Below are 24,201 nucleotides of genomic sequence, written 5' to 3' on the forward strand. Positions count from 1 at the left end.
CCAGAAATGTAAGCGCTCGGTGCTTGCATGTCATGTCTTAAAGACCAGCTGCTCTGCGTGAGACTTCCCGAGAGCGAGAGCGCTTGAATGGAGCCCTTATATCTCTCTCTCTCTTTTCTCCTCTTAGCACCGTGGGCTCTGTTCCTTGCTTTGTGCTTTTGCTCCCTGGAGGGAGTCCCTGGGAAGTGCTCCGGTTCCCGTTGCCTTCGGGGCTACCTCCAGCAGTGGGGGAGGAGGTGCTGCTGGTGTCCCCGTGCCATCCATCTCCGTGCCATGCTGGGCTGCCCCCCGGGGTGGCAGCAGGGAGGCTTTCTGGGTGCTGCCCCTCCCTCTCACCATTGTACAACGTCCCAAGGGCAATGAGAGCAGTGCTTACGTGGAGCGGTGATATTGGGAAAGTATGCAGTCATTTCGAACTGTTCTCCTTGTGGCTCACCTCCCTTAAGGTGGTTCCCATTTCTTCTCCCTCTCCCAGCACATTCTGGCAGTACCTCGCAGCAGCCCCTGGCCCAATGTCCACGAGTGCTGTGGGTGCATGGGAGCCTGTGCTCCTGCAGAGGAGCCACATTCCCATCACAGGACTCTCCCTTCCCCATCCCTCCCTTCTTGCTGTGGTGATTTTATGGCTTCCTTGCCTGTACTCTCGGTGGCAGCAGTGTTAGCGTTGGGTATGTTTTGAAAGCAAAAGCACAGGGAAGGAGGATACGGAGCCTCACCTGCTGATGGCTGCTCTCCATCTCCATCCCCAGTGTGACTGTCCCTGGGCACAGTGTGAGCAGGGGGACCCGCTGTGCCTGGGGACTGAGGCACCCAGGGGAGGGATGCCGAGGCACCCAGGTGTTGTTTACTCCGTAAGGATGGTGAAAGGATGAGGCTGCAGTGGAAGGAGATCTGCTCACGCGTGCATGAGAACAACACTAAAAAATACATGGTGAAGGTCACAGAGTCAGGCACCGAGCGCATAACAAATCCTGGTGTTAAGACACCTGAGCGGCTTACAGCCAACAGAGCCATGACTTCCTCAGGGCACTGCCTGCATTCTGCAGCCATGAGCTGCTCTGCAGCTGTGCCCCTCTACCCGGTGCCTAACCACAGCGCTGTGCTCGCTGTACACTGTGCACGGCCCACGTGTGGGATGGCATTGCTGTCCTCAGGTGGGAAGAGCTGAGTCTGCCCTCACCTCCTGTTTTCCCCTCTCTCTCTGTGTCCCTTCCACCTCCAGGCTGGAGGACGGGGAGGGTGAGCAGGATGCTACCAGCAGCTTGTCCTCCATCTGCTCTTTGGTTTGACTCAGCTGAAGGCAGAGGTGGAAGAGTTCAGGACATCTCAGCTGGACTGAGGGATGCTGCTTCCCATACCTGATCTTGGAGATGGGGCTGGGAGTGATCACGGCTTTTCTTAGCAAGAGAGCCCTCCACTGGGGCAGTGTGTTGTGGACATAAAAGGAGATCTGCAGAGGGAAGATTTTCACCCTGAACGCTGCTGAGGAACGTGTGTTTCGCTGATAGCGATGGCTCAAAGCTGATCTTCTGTCCCAGGAAAGAGAAAGCAGAGTGATGTGGCTGTAAATTCTTCCCTGGCTTTGCTGGGGGGGGAAAACAATGCATTCTCAATGAAAAACCTCCCAGAGATGCTGGGAATGGGCATGGTGTGTGTGTGCTTCATGGTGTGTGTGTGTGCTTCATGGTGTGTGTGTGCTTCATGGTGTGTGTGAGCTTCATGGTGTGTGTGTGCTTCATGGTGTGTGTGCGTGCTTCATGGTGTGTGTGTGTGCTTCATGGTGTGTGTGTGCTTCATGGTGTGTGTGTGCTTCATGGTGTGTGTGTGCTTCACTGCTTCACCCACGGGTACAGCCCTGCATTGGTCCTGGGTACGGATGGAACCACCATAAAAGCCATGCAGCAACTTTGCTGAGTGAGAGCATACCAGCAGGACCCATAGATTTCCTCCCTCCCAGCATGTGTTGAAAAAGTATTCATAAATATCCCAGGCGCTGCTAACTGTCCTTTTCTGCTGGGAATTGCCATTAGCCGCTAAATTCGGTGTTTTACATATAAAAAGCGCTGAGACTTAATTCTGCACCATGCTTCCTTCAGAGCCCTTGTGAAGGGATGGCTCTGGGCTGGATCGCAGCTGGAGGTGCTGGGAGGGGGAGGCCAGTGGTGCTGCCCAGCACTCAGAAGTTCCCAATGGCAGCAGCGTGCTCCCTGAAGATGGACTGAATTGTGGTTGTCCCCACTGAGCACAACACACACACACACACATACACATGATGCTCCATCCAAGCCCAGGAATGGATGGAATTTTACATCCCTGGTGGTCATTGCCCCCATCATGTTTCATACCCGTGCTACAGACTGGGCTTGAGGAGATGGGGATGGCCACAACCAGAGCTGGGGAGTGCTGGGAGGAAGGGCCATGGCTCAGCTCGTGCTTGTGGCTCTGCTCCCAAACACTGCATGGTGCCGGCCGCAGGCAGCGGGGTGACGCAGAGCAATGTTGGTGTTTCCATGAGGATGCAGTTACCTGAGGACAGGAAGGAGGAGGGATTGGAGCTGGAAGAAAGGGCCCCGCTTGTGTTACGCATCGCTGGGCTGTGAGGAGCGCGGGGCTGTTTGCCTTGGAGCAATGGGTTGGTTGGTTGGTTGGTTGCTGTGTGTGGAGTGGTTTGTGTGCACGTCGCTCAGGGGCAAAAAGAAAGAGAAAATTAAGGGAAAAAGAAAGGAAAGGAAAGCTGGATTTCCTAGAGACCTGTGTGGTGCGTTTGTACTGAGAATAGTTCTTCTCGCTGTAGTTGGTGAATCCCAACCCAAGAACTCAGTGCAGCTCAGCGCCTTCCCAGTGGCCATCCCAATGCCATCATATGCTTTGCAGTGCAAAGAGAAACGGGGCTGAGCCCGCAGGTCCGGTCAGGGCTGCATGTGGCTCACACACTGAGTTGCATCCTCCCTCCTCCAGCCCCGGGGTGATTCCCTCTCGCTGATAGGAGCAGCTCTCGTTTTTATCCCGGAGGCAAAAATCACTGCAAATAATGCTTCATCACTCTGAAGGTCCTGACACCACCCTCAGCCGCCGCATCACAACCTCCTGTCGCAACGGTGATCCGCGTCTGTGTCACATCTCGCCTCGCAGATAAAAGCTGCTCCGCGGGCACCTTTTGTACGGAAATACGGAGCCTTTAAAACGGGAAAGAAACAACAAAATGTAGGACGCCACACAAAGCTGACCCACTGGGGACCAAGGGAGGAGGAGGGGGGGGGGGGAGAGAACTGCAAAGAGGAGGGCTTGACACACAAAAATTGTTTTGTTAACAAAGCATCATTGTTCCGCTCTGAATCGGTTTGACTGGAGTGGGAGAAACACCCCATCTGGAGACAGATGGATGGAGGGCTCTCCGGCTAAAGGGGCGGCGGGAGGAGGGCTGGCAGAGGGCATTGTCTGCAGCACCTTGGTGAGGGGAGCGAGGGGCTGTGCCCTCCACCCACTGCCCCTGCCCTCCCCACTGGGGCTGCAGGAGGTGCACGTCCCCACTGCAAAGGGCAGTGCGGTGCAAAGGGTTTGCTTTGCTTCTTGTTGCTGCAGTGCTGGCTCCGGCTATAGGAGGATGCTGCAGGGAGATGGGGACAGCAGGTTGCAACCTGGAAATGCATTGGGAAGGGCTGTGCTGGGGTCCTCGGTGGCTCCATCAGGACGCTCCCTAGCAGCTCCTGCTCCCTCTGCTGCCTTCCGCACCCGCTGGGAACTCCAGGCTGAGTTCTGCTCCTGCCAGCGCTTGGAGGGATCGCATCCTGCCCGCCGCATCTGAATTCCTGATTACTTGCTAATTGCTTGACACACTCTACTTGCAATGCAAGAGACAGGCTAACGTCATCCTCTGTGGTTTGCCAGGGGAGAGTGTGAACCTCTTTTTGACTTGCCTTGAAATAGATGAAAAAGAATAGAGCTTGATATGATTAATGTGAAAACTTCAGCTCGGTTTCCTGCCTGGGCATCTCAGTGTTACCGTGCCATGTTTTTGGAGGGCTGAGGGCACTGTCTGCTCATAGTCCCCATCCACAGGGGACATTTTGGGCTCCTGTGGCAGGCCGTGGCGTCAGGGAAGGATTCAGGTGGTTGCCTCGAGGCACTGCTGAGATAATACCTCAAGGGCTCCTATTCAGTGCCACTGGGGCCTTTCCATTTGCATGGCGGAAATCTATTCAGATGCACTGAGAGCGGGCAGTCACCCGTGCTGGAGAACCAGGGGAGCACACGGCTTAGACACAGCCATGCAAAAGGAGAAGGTGATTTTGGTTCTGGGCTCAGAGCTGCTCCTGCCAATGCCCCGTTGTTTTCTAGCCCATGTCTATGAGGCACAGGGAGAGGGTGAGTAATGGAGGTTGTGTGGCACATTGCACTATGCACCTCATGATGTCTCAGTATCACTGGGATCCACCTCAGAGATGGAGGTGGCTTTGGGGTGAAGTGTGACCCCAGAGAGGAACAGGGAGGATGCTGGGCTTGTTTAGCTTGGAGAAGAGAAAGCTCTGGGGAGACCTCATTGCCGTCTTCTAGTACTTGAAGGGAGCCTACAAGCAGGAGGGAAACCAACTTACATGGTCCAGTAGTGATAGGACAGAGGGGAATGGCTTTAAACTAAAAGGGGGAAGATTTAGGTTAGATGTTAGAAAGAAATGTTTTACTCAGAGGGGGGTTGAGGTGCTGGAACAGATTGCCCAGAGGGGCTGTGGATACCCCATCTCTGGAGGAAGTCAAAAGCAGGCTGCATGGGATCCTGGGCAGCCTGATCCAATGGGGTCCAACCAGCCCAGGGCAGGGGGTTGGAAATAGATGATCTTGAAGGTCTCCTCCAACCTAAGCCATTCCCCCTCCCACCTAAGCCATTATATGATTTGTAGAACCTCCAGCCTTGCTTTCTTCCTGTACAGGATGGGAATAAAAGCACTGAGCTCCTCTCTGGGGGCATGAATTAATGCTTCTGAGAGCTGCTGGGGAAGAGGTGCTAGGATAAGCACAGAACAGATTAATCTGCAGCGACTTGGCGTCTCAGCATTGATGCTGATCACTGGTGTGAAGGCGCTTGGCGAGGTCGGCAGCACGCAGGCAGTGTGGAGCAGAGGCAGAATCCTTGAGAATGCTAAAGACCATTACGATCAAGTCAATTACCATTGACCTGCCCCCACCATGCCCACCAAACCAGCTGCCACATCTACCCAAGTCGAGGAGAGGAAGCACATGAAAAAGGGGCAGTCTGCGAGCCGGTCTGGTGCTGTGAGTTTGCAGCCTGCTCCTCTCGGTTTAGTGAGGAAAACACTGCTGTGAGTGGTGTCAGCCCTCCCTGCTGCCAGCAGGGGAATGTGACAAGCTGGCACCTGGAGAGGTCACAGAAAAGCACTGAGACCTGGGGTATCCAATTACAGGGATGGGGATGGAACAAAAGAGATTTCACCTCCACGATCAGTTCCTCTCCATTTTCTGGGCTGTCCATGTGTGAGTGTGTGCTGCTGAGCACTGCTGAGCTCCAGCCGGGCTCTCCTCAGGAACACTCATTTTTCCCAAAGCAGAGAGAGCAGCATGATCCCCAAGAGACACGTCCAGAAATAGCAAGGCCAGGCTGGGTTTGCAATGCCTGAAAGCCATCAGCAAAGCTGGGTGCGTGCCGCTCGCAGCCTTTCCCTGCTCCAAGTGCTGGTGCACATGGTTCCACGTGGGTGCCAGCACCTCTGCTCTCCATCACCCAGCTAGGAAAACCCAATCCATTTCTGTTGACATTCCAGCTGTGCCAGGCACCGGGACACATTAAGCCAAAGCCTTGGGCAGGATATGGCAGGATCTCATGCCCCAGGTTGCATGTCACTCCTTCAGGGGCGAATTGGGCTCATTTACGGGGTGTTTTTTGATGTAGTGCCTTCTCCTGAGCACCGCTGGGGAGGAGCCATGGAGAGCACAGATGTGCATCCCAAGCATAACGCAACGAGGTTCCTGATTTAAGGGCTGTGATTAACCTCTTTCCGACGGTTGCTAACCAGGTGCAGGATCGTAACGGGGAGAGGAGGGAGCTCAGTGAATGCGGCCAGCTTTCCTCTGTCACCTGGAGCTCCATACATACCACTGCCATTTTCTGCCTGCAGATTTGGGTTTGGAGTTTGTGCAGGGCTCAGGGATGCTGCTCTCCAGATCCCATCTCCTCCTTCCGTGCTCAGAATCCTACAGACAAGGCATCAGTGCAGCTCAGTGTGCAAGGCTTGGGGTGTGCGTGCATGGATATAAGGCAGAAAATCACCTTGGATCCCACCTTGTTTGGGGGATGTTCACCAGACAGACTCTGTGCCCGGGTGCCCGGATGGTGATCTTTGGAAAACTGGGTGTGGGGAGGAGAGGATAGGAGCGTTTTTCCATGGTGAGGCATTAAAATGAGCACATTGCAGCTTGTGTTTTGTCATCAAAGGTTAAACTGCGCTTTGTTGTCAAAGGTTAAACCCAGAGCTGGCAAACTGGCTGATTTGTAGGAGATTTGGCGCTGTGAGATCCGAGGCGCACATTCGAGGCTTGGTGTTGCTTGCTGTGCCTCCAGCTCCTCTGCCCACAGCTGGTGCCAAATCGAGCTGCAGATGTCCCTGTTCATTGCAGGGGATTTGGACTGGGTGACCTCTAAAGGTACCTTCCAACTTAAACAATTCTACGATGCCAGTTCCCAGCTCTGCTCTCCGTGGGCAATGCCATATTTCACCCGTCTCCCCCATCACTGCCTTGGTGTCACGTTTGGGTTGAGATCAGCTTCAAAGTTGGCTGCAGGTTGGTCAAATCCTGCAATATTTCTCCATGGGAATCTGAATGTATCGGTGCACACGCGGCACGCACCGAGCCCTCCCCAACCCCTCACCACAACCAAATCCACTGAGAAGACTTCTCTCTGGATATCCCCAGACATAGAGCGGCCAGCTCTGTGCTCTGACCAGTTTACAGAGTCAAGAGTTGTCGATCCCTTGAAGCAGAGGAATGGCGAGGAGAAAATGGGCCTGGGGGAAGGGAATGAGGTGATGGGTTTGGGAAGTGGGACGGGACAGAACAATTTGTTAAAAACAATTAATAGTTGCTTCAGCCAAGGGTTTAAACTGAAGCCAAAGCCTTATGGAGAGTGGAAATGAAGTGGCTTAAGATGGTTATTTAGTTGCTTAATTATATATTTTTAAATACAATATGCCGAATGCCAATAGGCGTTCTTCTCAAGGAGGAGAGGAAGGGAATGGAAGACATGCTGGGGAAAAGCGAGTGGGATCTCAGGCCGCCGTCGCTCACTGAATTACTGGCAGGTCTTTTGTAACATCTGTTAAAAATAAAACAAACATTCATTTCCATTTCTTGCTGCCTGAAATGGCTTCTGCAAAAAAAATTTCAACCTGTCCAGGAATTTGTCTTGAAAGTTGCCCTCCCTCTCCTCACGCCTCCTCTTCTCCAGGGGAGATTTCCTTCCTGCGCTTCCCAGGGGCTCCATTAGCCCCACATTAAAGCCTTTTTACTTTCCTCTAAAACTCTCCATCGAAGTAAAAGGAATTCTAATAAACCGCTGGGAAGAGTCGGCTATTCAGTCTTTCCATGGAAACACGGCGCTGCCTCGGAGCAGAGCTCCTCTCCACGGAGCCTGGGTCACGGCGGGAGGAGACTGAGCAGGGATGGAGAGATGGTTTCCATTATAAGAGACCTTTTGAGAGAAATAATCGCCACTCTCCCACCACGGAAAGCCTGTGAGACGAGGGGTTTCAGCGCGCCAAGAGAGCACGGCGGCGTTGGAGGGGATTCAGCATGCAGAAGCTCATTAAACAGCTGATGAGTGGGCACCAAGCTCTAAATTGCCCTCTTGATGGCAGAGACCAGCTTGAGGTGAACAGAGCTGGTGCTGGGCAGAATCATATACTCGTGGAATGGTTGGGTTGGAAGGGACCTTTAGAATGGGTTGTGTTGGGTTACACTGGGTTCAATTGGATTGGAAGGGACCTTAACAGTCACAGAACCATAGAATGACAGAATGATTGAGTTGGAAGAGCCTTTAATGATCACAGAAGGGTTGGTTTGGAAGGGACCTCGCAGGCCCCCGGCCTCAACCCTGCTGTGCCAGCACCTCACTGCCCTCTGAGTGAACAATTTCCCCTTCACATCCAACCTACATCTCCCTGCTCTTAGTTTGGAACTGCTATTGGGGAGTTGGGGATGGGGACACAAGCAGCAAGGTGATGGGCTGTCAAGGGGGCACTGGTGGCTCCACACTGATGGCCATGCTGCTCTATACTGGTGAGCATCGTGGCAGTGCAGGCAGTAGGAAAATGTGTTTCTGAGGCTTCAGGAGTCTGACTGCAATGGAAAGGGCTGAGCTGGTGTGAGAAGCGTGGCGTGTTGTGCTTTGCATACGGTGACTGTGATGCAATGAAGCTGGAGCATCATCTCAGGTGCAATCATCCCCAGAGCTACGAGATGAAGGGTTTCTTCAGAATACTATCAAGCTCGTTAGAAATAGCCTGAAGGGCCAAGTGGGGAGATGGGAATCCATCGGATCTGCTCAGAGCATCCTTTTGGAGAGCACCCAGTGCAACTGGGAGGTGCAGGGTCAGCAGAGCAAGGCAGGGCCATGGCTAGGGCTTGTCTCTCCCTGTGGGAGCAGCAGGAGGAAGCCTTATCTTTGTAGGTCGTGCTGGCGAGACACTGCCAGAGCCGGAATGCCTTTGTTTTAGCAGCTCCAGAAGTGACATTGCAATGAGTCATTATTTTTTAGCCCCTGGCGGAGGGGGGGGGTTGCTTCCAGGGAAGCCTCTGACTTCTATCAGCAAGGTGAGCCCTGCCCTCTGCGCTGCTTATGCTGGGGCTGAGATTTGCTCCCTGGAGGATTCCAGGGGCACCGGGATGCTCACAATGTGGGATTTGTTCCGGGTTTTGCAACAAGAAACTTTCCCTTCTGCACAACCGCACAGCAGCATCGTGGAGGAGCTCGGAGGATTTAACAAGAAGTGTTAATTGCTCTGATAGGCAGTGGTTGGATGCGGCTCCCGATGGTGACGGGGTTGGGCAGATGCAGTGTGTCACACCACGCCGGCACCGGCACCTCAGAAGTGCTGAGAAATCATGAAATCAGCCTTTGGGAAACCGTAAATTGCAGCCGTGGAGCTGCTGGCAAAATCACTGCGTGGAGAGCACAAAGCGCTCAGCCGTGATTTGATTTGCATGTGGGGCTCTATGGGGCCCCAGAGCTTCCACCTTCCATCAGGGTTTCAGAAGGGCGAGGCTGAGATTCCCCTGAAATCACAGGGTTCCAAATGCAGCTGCAGCTGGGAAATGGCCCGACTGCACCACATCATGGAGCTGTCATAGAATCATGGAATGGTTGGGTTGGATGGGACCTCAGGGATGGTCCAGTTCCATCCTGTGTCATGGGACTGGTGTGATTGCAGTGCAGACCTGTAAATCATTTACTCTTGTCCCTATTCCTGAGGAGCAGCTGGGGGTGATGTCTGTTGGTTCTACCCCACTTGGCTTCACTGGGCTACGCTGGGCTGGCCACAGTGGGGTGCCATTGGAACGCACAGTGCCCAGTGGTGGAGGTGCACTTCCCTATCAAGGGTCTGGGGTCGGTGCTGTGGGAGATGAGCACTGAGCCCCCAGCTGGAGTTGCTGTTCCAGAGAGGAGCCTTGAGCCTGAGCTGGAGGGACTGAGCCCTCCATCAGGTGGGCTGGGAGCAGGGGGATGCGAGCAGGTGGTGTGCTCTGTCGAGCACTGGATCCTCTTAGGAGGCTTTGGGTCTATTTCGCAGCGTGATCCCTGGTATCATGAGTAATTAGCAGGGAAAAGAGAGGGCCTGGCTAGCTATCCTTCAAGAGCACAGGGTTGAACGGGGAGGCAGCACCTTGGAAGCGCATCAAATCTCTTGCTATGTGCTTGCAAAGAGAAGGGCTGTGTGCTTCCATCAGCACAGAGCCACCCAAAGCAGGGATACCCCCAGGGTGCACCCATACCCTCCTTTCCCCCACCGTGCACAGCTACGCCACGCTTCATTTTCCTCTTCCTTACAAAGCAACGCGTGGGGAGGGTTTGCTCTTTGATACCTTCACCCTTTTCCCTCCCCCCTACCTTATAAACACCCCAAAAAGCAATCGTGTCCGGAGACGACCCCCCACCATCCCCTCATCTCCGCGCACCCCCCAATCCGCAGATGCGCGGTGCTGGGGTTTTTGCTGCCTCCCGGCTGCAGCTGGCTGAGCAGTGCAGGGAGTGCAGGTGTGATTTGTTCATTTGCCTCCATCCCCCCCCCCCTTCACCTCCCCACTGTACGCACTGCCTCCCCCCCATTCCCTCCCCTTCCCTTTGAGCCCCCCGGTCGCGGTGCTGCGGGGTTGGCGGGCTTTAACGTGACGCCGTGAGGTTGAGAGAGAGAGGGGGGGGGGGGTAAAAAAAGATGGGGAAAAATAGATAGATATAAAAATAAAACTCCATAAAAAGAAATAATAAATAAATAAAAAAGAAATCGAAATGAGGAAGGAGGTGGCAAAGCTCCTGCTTTCTGCTCCCCCCCCCCCCGTACGGGAGGATTAAACCTATAGGAAAAGAAAAGGAAAGAAAGAAAGAAAAAGGAAGAAATGTCTGCAGCTTTCTGTTGACCCTGCATGATGGCATTTTTGCGCTCTGTGTGCTGCCGCTGCTGATTGCTATTCCTGGCACAAACACACACACACACACACACAGACCCAGCGCACGGCGACCCGCTCCGAAAATAAAAATCCCCCCCCCCTAAAATTGGAAAATAAAGCCCCCAAACATCACCACCAACAACACCCCCCTCCCCAATGCAAAACAACCCCGAACACAAACACACGTTGCCCCTCGGCCGCCCCGCTGCGCTGCGGGGACGCCGCTCGCCCTCTCCTCCGCCCCACTCCTCACCTCGTCCCTATCGCTCCACCGCGCACTTTGCTGTCTGCTGGAGCCGCCCGCAGCCAGAGCCCTCCACCACTCCTACCGCTGGCATTACATTTTCAGGCTGGATGCTATAGGGCCGTTTCTAATTACCTTATATCCCCTAGTGGTCTATGAATAATGGTTAGTGAAGGAGCTCGGAAGGGCTGCTGAGAAGGGAAGGAAAAAAAAAAAAGAAAAAAAAAAAGAGGAGAATTGTGCTATTTCTCACGTTTTTTTTCCAAAGGATCTAATCTGGCTACTGTGTTCTGGAAGAGGAGGAGAGAGACAGCGGGAGAGAGAGGAGAGAGCACGGAGCATCGCAGGTATTGTTGCACATCTTTGTGCTTTTTGCTGTCTTTTTATCGGAGCTGTAGCAGAACCAGGAGGGGGGGGGGGGTGGAGGGGGAGGATTTTTCTGGGTTTGTTTTTATTCTGGTGCAACTCGTGTGTGTGTGTGTGTGTGTGGTGGAGTTTGCAGGGGGGGGGTCTGAATCTGTGTGTCCATGTGTGTGAGTGCATATGTGTGTGTGTGTGTGTGTGCTGGGGTGGACGTGTGCGTGCATGCACATGTGCACACGTGTGTGTGTATATGTGTGTGTGTGTGTGTATGGGTTCATGTGTCCAGCTTGCCCCTGGGAGCGGAGGGGGCTGCTCAGCTTTTGCTGGAAGTCATAAAGAAATTTGCAACCGGTCGAAAGCAAAACGCCACCGACCTGCAACGGACGGACGGACAGATGGACGGGTGTCGGAACAAAGCTGCGGCTGGGGCTCAGGGTGCTGCATCTCGGTGTGGGGAGGATGCGCCCGCCTCGTCCTGCTGCTACTTTGGGGGAAGTTACCATCACGCCGGGGGGGGCTGCGGGGCGGCTCCATGGGGAGGGCTGGGAGCTCTCGGCCACTTGTAAAAGTTGCGGTGCTGCGTTTGGCTGCCCCCGCCGCCGTCTGCACATGTGAGAGCTGCTCCGTCCCGTCCCTTCCTTTGCTTTTTTTGGGGTGCTGGGAGCCACATCCATCCAGCATCTGGTGCTGCTCCCAAAGCCCACAGCAGGACCACCGCGCACCCCTCCCCGCTCCCTCTCCCCCATCTGGATCCCCCAGACCATCGCTGACATCCATAAACAAACAATCCCGGAGAGAGGGCTCTGAGCGGAGCGTGGCGGTGATGGAAGGGGGGAGGAGAGGGGGGGGGGGCTGTGCGCGCTTTTGTTTTAAATACCGAAATGGCAATGATTGAAAACATCTGAATAGGATGCAATGCAGAGCGTGTGCGTTGCGGGGGGTGGGGGGAGAGGGTTGGAAAACTGCTTATCCAACAGAAGCGGGGCTGGAACGGCGGCGTGGATGGATGGATGGATGGATGGATGGATGGATGGATGGATGGATGGATGGATGGATGGATGGATGGACAGATGGAAATGTTGGGTCTGTCCTTGCTGGCTGCGAAGGAGCAGTGCCATAAGCAGAACCCACAGTGCTTCCATCCACCCAACACTGGCTTTCATGGAGCGAAAAAAAAATGATAAAACCCCCAACTGGACCCCAAAATAAGGAGATAAAATGGCAATACCAACCATGCGTGTGTGTGGAGCACCCCTGAAGCACTGTGATGGCATCAGAGTGCAGCTGGGGGTTCTCCGGGTTTGGGTTTATTGGTGTGGAAGTGGGGTGGGGGGGGGTTGTGAGGGTCTGCCCTTGGCCCTCGCTTTGTGTTTGTTTGCATTGAGGGGGAGAAGGGAGCCCGGGGGGGGGGGGGGGGGGAAGAAGAAAGGCGGGGAGAAGCCGTGAGGGCGGAGAGCCGATTTAAATTGGACTTAATGGATTCCCAGGGCAGCTCTTTGAGATGAAAGTCAAAATAAGAGCCAAAGTGAATCTCAGCAGACCTGTCTGTTGCATTAGAGATGCAGCCTTCCTCTCCCTCCCTCCCTTTTTTCTATAAAAGAGAAAGGGGGGGGAGAGAGAGAGGGAAAAAAAAGTGTTCTCCGTACAGAAGATGGAGTGGAGTTTCTCGTTCCTATAATGAGAGCTCTAATTGAAGAACTTACAGCCCCTTGGGAGAGCCGTCACTGATCGCTGCTTTTGTTATTCACGCCGCGCGCCGTTTGCATGGTTTGGGGCTGCGTGCCGTGGTGCCCCCCCACCAGGGTGAGGACTCCCATGGACCCCAATGCTGGGATCCTATGGTTGGGCTGTGGGCAGATGTGCTGTGCTGTAGGATGTGGGGCTGACCCCCACCCCCCCGACACCGGAGTGCTGCAGCCTGCAGGGCTCCATCTGTGTGGGACCTCCAGGCTGTGGGATGGGTCCTGTTGGGATGAGGCCATAGTGGAGACCCCCAGGTTGCAGGATGGGGGCTGCCATATTGATGGGGGAGAGTGCAGGAGGTTGTATGTCTGCTTTGTGCAGGGGGAGTGATGTTGCTTAGTTAGGATGGCACTTGGGGGGGATATCCAGTGCCAAAACACACGGACCCTCTGCGCACTCAAGGTGCCCCTTTTCTCCATCACTCAACAATTCAGGATGGGGGTGGGTGGGGGTCTCATCACCCCTGGGTCCCACTGGATGGCCTTTGTCACCATGGAGAGGTGAGACATGCTGGGAGCCAAGTGGTGACCCAGACACCTGAACCCCTGATGGCTGTGTTAGCAGCGCTGCACCAGGATCTGTGGGCTCTCCATCACTGTCACCCCTTCCATCACCAGGTGTCGTCACCTTTGGGCTCAGTTCTTTGATTTTGGACCTCAGGTCCTTATGCACAGCGCTTAGCAGTGGTCATATATTGCCAGGAGCCTTCTGGTTCTACCCTAGTGCCAGAGCTCCTGCTGCCTTGATGAGTTTTAGGGACATGGTTTGGTGATGTGGTGGGTTGATGGTTGGACTTTACGGTCTTGGAGGTCTTTTCCAACCGCAGTGATTCTATACAGGGACATGGTTTGGTGGCGTGATGCTGATGGGTTGACGGCTGGACTGGTTGGACTTGTAGAGGTCTTTTCCAGCCTCCGTGATTCTGTGACTCTATGGCTTTATTAGGAGCTTGGTGCCTGAGCAGCCTTACCCAGTCCCTCACCATCCCCAGATAAAATAACAACGTCCTGGGCGCCTTTTGGTGCAGGCAGACTGCACTGTCAGGGCATGCACATCTCCTGCATCCCAGCATCATGCAATTCCCAAGGCTGGGGGAGCTGCTGTTGGCTGGATGGAGCCAAGAGCCAACCTGCAGCCGGCCAGCAATAATTGCAGTGTCAGTCACCGCTGCGAACTTCTTGCACCGCACTTGCACTTGGAGGGGCAGCGGGGATGGAGGGGGGGGGGAGGATCTGCACGGCCCCCCCTGTGGGCTGGGGGCAGCGCGGGGGGTGAGGGGCCGTCCCTGAGCACGGCAGGAGCCTCCCGCTGCATTACTCACCGCTTGATGTAGCGTGAACCTTTCAACTCCCTCCCCTTGGGGATGGAGCGGGCTGGGCAGGAGGTGCTGGCGGAGCAGAGAAACGCTCTGTGCTCTTTGGCTTGAGGTTGTGGGTTTGGTTGTTTTTTTCCCCTTTTTCCCACCCCTCTCTGCGTGTGTTTTTGGGGGGAGGAGGTTTCTTGTGTTCTCCAAAATAAAAAGGAGGAGAAAAAAAAAAATCCTTCAAAACAAAACAAAACAAAATCCAGCCCAGCTCCCCCTCGTGCGTCTGAGCAAAAGAGAAGGCAAAAGATCAAGGAATTCTTCCTTTTGTGCAGCTTTCAAGACCAGAGATGCGCTGGTGAAAAGGGGAGGCTCAGAGTACCAGGCACACACCAGCCTTAAAGGAGAGTCCTCCCTTTTGTCTCCAAGGCGATCAGCTGGCGAAGGGCTCCACAAATTAATTAAAAATTGCACTGCCTTGATTGAGTTATTCCTGCTCGCATCCCACTTGCCTATCAAAGAGTGGGACTGGCAGAAGGCAATTCCTGCTTCCTCCCAAACCTATTTCACCCCCGTTTATCCCAAGCGAAGGGAAAAAAATGGGCATGGCCAGCACAATGCCCCGAGATCCCCAAAGGCCGCGTCCCTCTCCTGTGCCAACACATGGCTGTGTTTGGACTGTTCAGAAGGCTGGAGGGTCAGCCACAGCTCCACGATGTTGGTGGAGATCCATTGGATATCCACTTGGCTTAAGGTCTTGTGTGTGCTCTGCTGGATCCCTGCCTTGCTGGGAGCCCATGGGTGTGCCATGGCTGCACCTTATCCGAGTGGTGGAGCGGAGTGAAAATCCCAACTGGTTGTATCCTTGGTGCCAACACGCTGCCAGCACACACAGATCTGTTCCACCACATTTACCACGGGGGATGCTGTATAGGGGTGCTCTTACTGCATCCATGGCTGTGACTGAAACGTGTACCTGGTGCTCACGCAGTGGCTGGGAGGGATGTCCCATTCCTGTGTGATGGTTGTGGTCAGACAGAGGAGCTGAGGGGCAGCTCGGTCCTGCATGCTGGGCGTGCTCCTGTGTGGGTCCCATCTGAGCTTTGCTTCCAGGTGGTGAGTGTGCATGGCAATGAAACACAGGAGGAAAAAATAATTAGAAGTATTCACGGTTGGGTACTCGATGGGCCAGCCTTGGCTTGTCATCCCTGCACGCTGTCCTTCAGCATCATGCTGTAGCCTCGACCCCATTAGTCCTGTAGGAGTGTGTCTTTCACCATGACCAGTTGCTGTAGGAGCTGTAGGGCAGTCTGCATTAACACCGGGCTGCATTCTCTGGAGCAGAGCATAGTCCTTTCAGAGCACGTCCTTCACTATGACTGCTCCTGGTCCCAAAGACATTGTGGGGTGCTGGGCCCCCATCCTGCCTCTGGTGTCACCTCCAGGATGGGATCAGGGATATAGGGGTGGCATGTGGGCACCCCATAGCAATGGGGACATGGGGGTGAGGGGCAGCCTGCGGGTGAGAGCACAGCATCGTTCTCCAGCAGTGTAATAAATGCCAGAAGCCGTACACACAAAGGAGAAGGGGACACTCAGCCACTCAGCGTCTGTTCCAGGAGCTGATTTACTTTGAAGATGTAAAGCATTCTCTGATGCTTCCCTCTCTGCTGGTTAACCCGGTGCTTTGCAGTTCAATGGAAATGCAGCTGGTGTTGGGAGAGCCCTTCTGGAGCTCAGTGGGATCAATTCACATCTTCTTCCCAACCAGATCAGGTCCCCATAGCTTATAGGAATGACACAGGGGTGCAGTGGGGGGCTGTGGTGTGATGCCATTTGGAATCCAGTGGTTGGCATTTCTGTATCTCCATCCTGGCACATCTGGAGGGTTTGCATTGAGTGGGGAAACCCAACTTTGGCTCCGCGGCTTTTCTTGCTCCCACTGCCCTGGTGCGACGTGTCGGAGAGCAGCGCAGAGCAGGGATCGTTGGCTGGAAGGATGGGATGAGATAGTTTCTTAAAAGGATTGTCTGATTGTGATATTGATCAGCCTGATTTAAAAGGGGGAGCTCGGTCAGAGGGCGTAAATCATCATTGCAGAAGGGGTGAAGGCCTGGAAGCTGTGCTGGGAGTGTGTCTGCTGGGAGGGATGCATGGGCAGAGCTGGGGCTGCCGGTCAGATTGGGTCTCCTCCATGAAAAGCAGGGAATGCAGCCCATGGCAGAGCACTGCAATTTGGGCAGAGCCCCTCCTCTGTGCTGTGCCCCCCTGGAACAGAGGGATGGGAATAGGGGCGGATGTGGGGCTGCCTGGGTGGTCCCCAGTGAGATGTTGACCCTGGGGGGGGGGCTGCTGCCCCCCTGTGCGCTGTGGGGCTAATCTGCAGCCTGAGGTTGCTGCTTTCCTGCTCTTGTGATCGCAGCACTGGGGGGGTCACGGGGCTGCCTGCTTTTGTACCCATGGGTCCCATTGGCTTTAGGGGAGGGGGAGTGTGCAGATCCAGAGAGGATGAGGTGCCGTCCTTGGTGGGGGGTTCAGTGGTTGGCTTGGGTTTGGGGCACACGGAGCCCCCCACCCCACCTTGTTCCTCAGCAGCCTTAATCCCTGCAGCACTCACTGAGCTCCTCAGGCAGCCAGAGCTGTCGGAGCGTAATTACTATTCATTCAAGGTAGAGCTCCTGTAGCACATGATAGCACAAGCAGATTACTGTGGAGTTGCTGGGCAGGGGCACATTTGTATCTGTCTGGGGGCAGGGAGCACCCATTTCCCCCCGGCGTCGTTCTGCTGCCGTTTTCTGCTTGGGCACGCAGGGTGCATGGGGGATGGAGCAAGAAGGGAACTGCAGGTGAAACGGGAACTGCAGCCCTTCAAGGTGCTAAAGCCCGAGATCACTGTGTCGCTGCTTTCCTCACCTGGCATGGTGAACCATCCTTGTGTGGTGGTGAACCATCCTGGGCATGAGCCCTTTTGTGTATGGCTCACCCCTGATGGATGCATCTGCATACACCTCTAGGTGCGCCGGCTGGTACAGACTGTGGGGATGTACAGTGGGGTCGTGCCTTGGGCCTCGAACTACCCCAACTATTGTGGGCTGGCTGATGAGAAGAGACGCCTGTCGGATGCCGCAGCACCCTCCAAGCAGGATTTGCACCCTTAGGAATCCCAATGGGGTGAACCCAAGCAGAGCCGTGGACTGGGGCCAGGCTTCAGCCACCGGCGCTATCCTGAAAATGTCACTGGGACGGCAGCCCGCCGGCGCGCGCCAAGCCGCGGTGGGAGGCAATGACTCGGCTGGCTGGCATTGGCTACCATTTTAGAGGAAATGTGGAGCGGCGGGTAATTATTTCTCTTTCTTAATTGAAATTTCAGCCTCAGTGGTTTGCTAGAACGTGCAGGAGAAGGAGCACAGGCGAGCGTGACATGCGTGGGAGAGCGGGCGCAATGAGGGCGCATGGGGATCGGCACCGCTCGGGGGACTTCCACAGCCCTCCAACCTGCATAGGGAAAACAGCCCGAAAAAATGCATTGATTTGAATGGCTTTCAGGAGAGGAGGTTGCTTTATTGTTTCTTTCTTCCTCTATTTTGCTTGGGATGGAGGGCCAATTAAACGAAATTACGCGCTGCAGTCTGGCACCCCGCGCCGGCTCGGAGCAATCAGGTGTAACACAGCATGGCTGATGAGAGCCAATCAAGATGTATAAATGAGGTGTTGACATTCAAACAGCGGGTACCCGCGCGGCCGCGCTCGCTGGCTGCCGACACCGCACTCAGAGCCAGGCACGGGCGGTGGCACGCGGCACAGGGGACGGTGCTCGGCGGCTCCGGATTGTTTCTTTGGATGTGTGGGTTTGTGGGGTGATGGCAGTGGGGAAACACGTGGGGAAAGCAGTGCACAACCCCGTGCCTTGTACTGCTGCGTTGCCATATCCGTGCTGATGGTTTGTTGTCTCTGCTCCAAGGGTTGCATTGGGGAAACTGAGGCACGGAGCGAGCTTGCCACACTCTCCTGGTTCTATGGGGATAACAAAGAGCTGGGGGGGCTGAGGGCTTCTCCCCGTTGGGTGCAGTGGGTGTGCAGGATGCGAGCACGGCGCTGCTCGAAGGCACCATCCGGGGAGGAGCGAAAGGCCCCGCGGCCATCGGCCCCATCAGCATTTCCTGTCTCACGATGGAGAAAAAACGACGCGCAGCTCTAAAAATAGGCTCTGCAAACGTGTTGTAACCGCATTCGCAGCTGTCGAAAGGTAAAACCGGAGCAAACGGAAGAGAAAACACCCCCAGGGGCCGCGCTTGGCCCCGTCTCGCTCTGCTCCACGTCCCTGCCATGCGCCGGGGAAGGCATTAGGAGCAGGAGCACGTCGTGGCGGGCTCTGTCGAACAGCGCTGCTGCCTGACCCTGATTTGTAGCGGGGCTGAGCGCCGAGGCTCGCTGTAGCATTACAGCTCTTCCTGCAGTAATCGCCGGCACGCGGGCACCGTGCGGGGAAGGGACGATGGCTGCGGTGCGGTGATGCTTGGAGGGGGCACACTGGGACGCGCCGTGCGGTGGTGTCGGTGCTGCCATCCTGTCTTCACGTCCGGGCTGGAGGCAGCCTGTCCCCATCCCTGGGTCATCCAGGTGTCTCTATGGAGTCAGCTGGGGATAGAGCTGGGATTAGTGGCTCTGCTGTGTCACCTCCCTGCATCTCCGCCAGGATAAGGTGACAGTCACCATGGTGTCATAGTGCTGTCCCCTTGCTCTGTCCCAGCACCCAGCCAAAAACCCTCCATGGAGATGTGCTATGCCCACAAGAGATACAGGGATGGGGCTGTGCAGTTGCCTTGGCACTACCACACTCTGTGTGCCCATGATCCTGGCCAGCTGGTTTGGGGCACGGGGACAGTGGAAAGCCTGGAGAGAGAAACATGAAGAGATGACATTCCTTGGGTTACCTTAGTACCCTGGCTGCCCATCATCACCTCTCATTACCTTCCCATAACTGCTGCGTGGTCTGGCTGGGTGATGGTTAGGGAGTTCAGGCTAGGGATGGTTAGGGTCAGCAGTCATAACCTACAGCACCGAGGTGGATAAACTGCCCAGAGCTCTGTTCAGCCTAAAGAAATCAGAAGCTGGTGCTTTTGCATACAAGAGGTGGGGGGCTGTGTTGTGGTCCCTGTGGGCTCAGTGCTCCCAGCCAAGGATGTGGGGCCGGAGTGGGGTCAGTGCTTTGGCAGAAGGCGGAACAGCAGCAGGAGGGGAGGCAGGCAGACAGCAAATCCGTTTTATCAGATGCCGCATATTTTATGAAAGCACATTTCAGCTCTTCAGCCTTGGAAAGCTTTTCATACCCTTTAATTTTCTAATAAAAAGGAATTACGTTTGTTGAAAAGCCAGTAACAAGATTCACTGTCATTGTCTTTTGTACAGACCATAATTCCTGCCTTGGGCACTCGCCTGCAGCCTGGTGCTGTGGCCTGAGGTGTGGGGCCATGGGCTGTGCGTGCTTACCCAGCACACATAGTTCTCTGAGCTCACATTCACAGACATCACCCCCATTACCTTGGCCCCAGACCCAGCAGCACCATTCCTTACCCCAGAAATGCATTATGTGATGCTTTCACGGGACGAGGATTAGGAGGGTGCAGAGACAGTGGGATCTGTGCCATCCCAGTGGGTTCCCCATAGCCCAGCACAGGGGGCCCACCCCACGCTGAGCCCTGCAGTTGTTAATGCAGTGATGTTTGGGTGTCCCAGTGGGGCACTGCTGTGTCTGCACCTGGTGCTGACCCATCCTTGGTACATGGCTAGAAAATCCATGCATCCCACTGCTCACATGCCGAGGTTGGAGCTGGGACCATCTGCCACCCAATGTATCACCGTGCCATGCCCCTGTGAGGACATTCCCAGTGGGTCCCCATAAGCTCAAAGCCGAGGGCAGCTCAGGAGCCACGTGGCACAAGCACAGAGCTTTAGGATGCCGCGTCCTTCCCAGGCTGGGAGCGGCCCCGCTCCTCAATGCCCCATTCACGTCCCTGATCAAAGGGCGTTTGTGCACGCAGACGGGCGATCCATCACTCACTCCTCGCCATTTGTTGTTCCCCTGCTCGGAAAGAAAAAAGCAGAAAATGCTCCACTTGGCCCTGTGGGGAAGCAGACGCTGCGGCGGGGCCGGCACCGATGGCCACCGAGCCCTGGGCACACGGTGGCCACACTCATACCAGTGGGTGTTGGTCACTGGTTGTGGTTGTGCCACGGGGCCACGTGGTTGCCGGAGCCACGATGCTGCCAGCGCCGCTGCTCCATCCGTGATGCTCATTTGAAGTTGCAGCTCTCACGTAGTGGAGGGGGGGGGGGGAATGCGGAACCAACCTGCAAACAGAAATAAATAGCTTCCCAACAGCCCCCATCCCCGCCCCCCGCCCCATTTCTCATTGCCAGCCGTACTTTCCAGCTGGTTTTGGGGGGGCTTGGGGGTTTCAAAGCGCTCCGTAAACGCGTGTAACAATGGGAAGCGGTGCCTTTTAGCCTGCGGCCGGCACAGTTTTAAATGAGGTCCCAGGTAGTCATGGTTACCTCTCCTCTTCGGTAAGAGATGACTTTTATTTCCTGCCTTTTGTATTTGCACATCTCAGATATACATTCTCCCAAACCATAATTGGTATTTGCGGACAGACGGACGGTCAGGGATGAGCAGGATGGATGCATTGTGCTGAGCTCCCCAGGGGCAGCGCAAACCTTCAGCCCAGCCATTGCCTTCCCTGGGAGGGCAGAGCTGCTGGGGAGCTCGTCCTGATGCCACCTCGCTGCGCGATCCCGGTGCTGCTGGGCTCTTCCCTTTGCCACCATGGAGCTGCATGCGTGTTCCCAGCATCGCATCCCTGCGCAGGGCTCCAGCACCCCTCCCACGTTGCACCCTTTGATTTTGGGAGCCAGGAGCGCTCTCGCAGCGTGCAAAGGGAGGGTGAAGCACCCGCAGTGATTGATGACAGATCACAGCCTCGTTCCGCGGGATCATTGCTCAGAGTGTGGGCAAAGCTGTGCGTCCCGGAGGGACCATCGCTGCGATGCGCGCAGGGCTGTGTTGCAGGGCAGAGGGGATGGGAAGCTGCATATTTCATGCCTTTCTTTTTCTTGTTGTTGTTTTTGAATGTTCCCCCCCCCCCCCTTCCCAACCTCCTTCTCTCTAAAGGAAAACAAAACGCCAAGCTGTCTAATCACACGCAAGCAGATTCCACCCACTGCCTTAGAAAACTCGCTGGGAAATCATCTATCCACCTGCATTGCCCCGGTGCAGCAGTGCTGTGTTGGCAGGCGATAACCAGCGCCAAGCAATCAGTGCCGTGCAGCAGCAACAGCAGCAGTAGCAGCAGCAGCAGCAGCAGACATGTTGGCTTTTTGCAGCCAGAATTTGCAAAACTAAGCAGGCAGCTGGAGCAGCACAGTGCAGTGTGCAGGGCTGGGATTTGCAGCTCCTGTGTGTGCTGCAGCTCCTGTATGTGCTGCTGGCTGTGTGCACCCGCACTCCCTTTTAAGAGCATTTTTGCAGGGCTCTGCTCCCTGGAAGTGCCTCCGTTTGCAGCCCTCCAGGTGTGCGTGCGTTTGGGTGCTGGGGAGAAGCTGTTTGCCTTTATGTTTTTCCACTCCTTAATGAGAAAAATGCGTTCTTGTTGAAGAAGTTGGCCTTAAAAAATGCAGCGCTGGGGCTGCTTGTTGACACTGTGCTCTGTGGGGCCATGTCTGGTATGTGGCACTCAGGAGCTGCCCCATGCAGGCAGTATCACTGGGATAAAGTGGGGCCAGTGGGGGAACCAGCATGGCACAGCCCCAGATTCCTCCTTGAGGCAAAATTCATTTCCCATTTCCCATCTCAGTGGGGATGGGGTCTGCTGAAGGTGCAGAGGCTTTGATCCTTCCTAGGGCAGAACTCTCCCAGGCGGTGCAAGCACCGTTGGCTCCAACAGCTGAGCATGCGGGCAGGTAGAGAAATTGCTTTGCTGCAGGCATTGGCTGGTCAGGTTTGGAGCTGGGATCCCCACTCCTGCACGCAGTCCCCTTGCAACCAGGGCATCGTTGCAAGCCATGCTTTTAGTTGCAGCACCATGAGGATGGGGTGAGGATTTGCTGCAGAGCATCCCCACACCTCGATGCACAGCCAGCTCCAGGTTGCGCTCAGCCGCTCGGGATGCAAACTGCACATCAGTTGCAACAGCAGCTGATGGAGACTCCAGTATATTAGCAGCATTAATTAAGTTACAAAAATTATGCATGTTATCAGTTATGAGACGACCTTTCATAAACTCAGTTATTAAAGCAATAAAGCATGACCTGCTGGTCCTAACCAGTTTAATGGCTGGTGAGGAGTGCGGTTTTTCAAGTCGTACTTGCAGCAGGTCATTAGCTGAGCCATAAGGTAACACAGGGAGCCTGTGTGATGTGCTTGAATGGCAGCAGGGACAGACAGTGCTCATGGAGAGGATGGGACTGGGGGTCACCAGGTTGCCAGGCTGGGTGCCCTGCACCTGGAGGCTGCGGTGTGTGCTTGGAGCAGGTGATCTATAGGTGCTGCTGGAGTTGGGCAGTGCCAGTATCCCAACATGGCCAAACCCTTCCTTGTTCTTCTCGGAGGTCCCTTTGTGCTCTATGCTGTTGGAGCCCCAGGATTGCTGCTGGGGACAGAAGGGACGTGGGACATGGGGATGTGGCCACCCCAAGGCTCTTGACTGCAGCTGCTGTGGGACAGAGGGGTGACAGAGACCGTGTCCCTGTGCAGGGGTGCAGACAGATGGCAGTGCCTAGGTTCCCCCCGCTGTGCTGATCTCAGCTAACATATGATGCTGAGCTGAGACCTTGTTTGGAAACACCTGGGATGGTCCCTATGTCCCCCACCAGAGACGTGCCACTCACCCAGGGCCACCAAGCCTCCAGGCCCTGCTCCCTTCATGCACTGTCCCCAACCCCAAGCACACTGCCTGTCCCCCCCGTCATCCCCAAAGCACCATCCCCGTCCCTGTCAGACGTTTCCAAGCGCTGACCCTCTCCATAAACAAAGGAGAGGCAGAGGGAGGGTGGCTGGCATGTTAATATACTCTCCCCCCCTCTTTTCCTCCCTTCATCCCTCTGGGAAAGGCCTTTGCAGATATAAGCAAACCTTGATTAAAAGCTGCCTGACAGGCAACGGCAGCAGCAAGCAGCAGGCAAGGAAGCTCTCCAAGTCCAAAGGGAGCTGCTGCTGCTGCTGCCGCTGCTGCCTCCATTCTCAGATGTCCCTGATCCTTTAATCAATCACAGCCGCGGAAGAGAAGAGCAAACACACATGCTGAGGCAGAGGTATGTGCATGCATTCATTCCAGCCGGAGCCCAGGCACCGGGGCGGGCGCACAGCCCTGGCTGTGGACAGGGAGTCCATCCCATGCCAGGAGCGTGGAGACAGCGTTCCCCACGTCCACATAGGGTGCAGGCAGGCAGCGGGGCCCAGTGTGCTCCCCAGGCTGTGGGGCTGAGTGAGGGCAACGCTGGGTGTTCAGACCCCCAGGGAGCTGCAGGGACAAGAGACAGCAGTGGAACACACGCTGCTCATTGCATCCCACCACCAGGTGCCCAAAGCCAACCATCCTCCCGCAGCCAGGCACGTGGCTCCACTCCAACCTTGGGCACCAACCATGTCCTCATCCCCACCACCACCAGATCCTTCCAGGAGGTTGTGCGGGGTGATACAGGAATCCAATCCAGCCAAGCCCCCCAGGTAGGGGTGGGCAGGGCCTTCCCTTTTCCTTGTTTATTTTCTTGCTGTCACTTATTCCTGGCACTGCTGCTTAATGCCTTGTGACAGTGTCTTGGGACCCTCTGCTCAGTGCTGCCAATGTGGTGCAGCCGGTGGGGGGCTCATAAAGTA

The 24,201-nt window shown here is 55.3% G+C and overlaps 1 protein-coding gene across 3 annotated transcripts in view; it reads left to right on the forward strand.

Annotated features, from left to right (window-relative positions):
- RAI1 (retinoic acid induced 1) overlaps positions 1-24,201 on the forward strand; it is a 59,511-nt gene that overhangs the window by 17,722 nt on the left and 17,588 nt on the right. For all 3 annotated transcript variants that reach the window (XM_072349281.1, XM_072349282.1, XM_072349279.1), the window contains exon 2: positions 11,187-11,265. The gene's annotated coding sequence lies outside the window, so the exon portion shown is untranslated. The remainder of the gene's footprint in view (positions 1-11,186; positions 11,266-24,201) is intronic.

This window comes from Excalfactoria chinensis, chromosome 14, assembly GCF_039878825.1.
Source record: "Excalfactoria chinensis isolate bCotChi1 chromosome 14, bCotChi1.hap2, whole genome shotgun sequence".
NCBI classification, from domain to species: Eukaryota; Metazoa; Chordata; class Aves; order Galliformes; family Phasianidae; genus Excalfactoria; species Excalfactoria chinensis.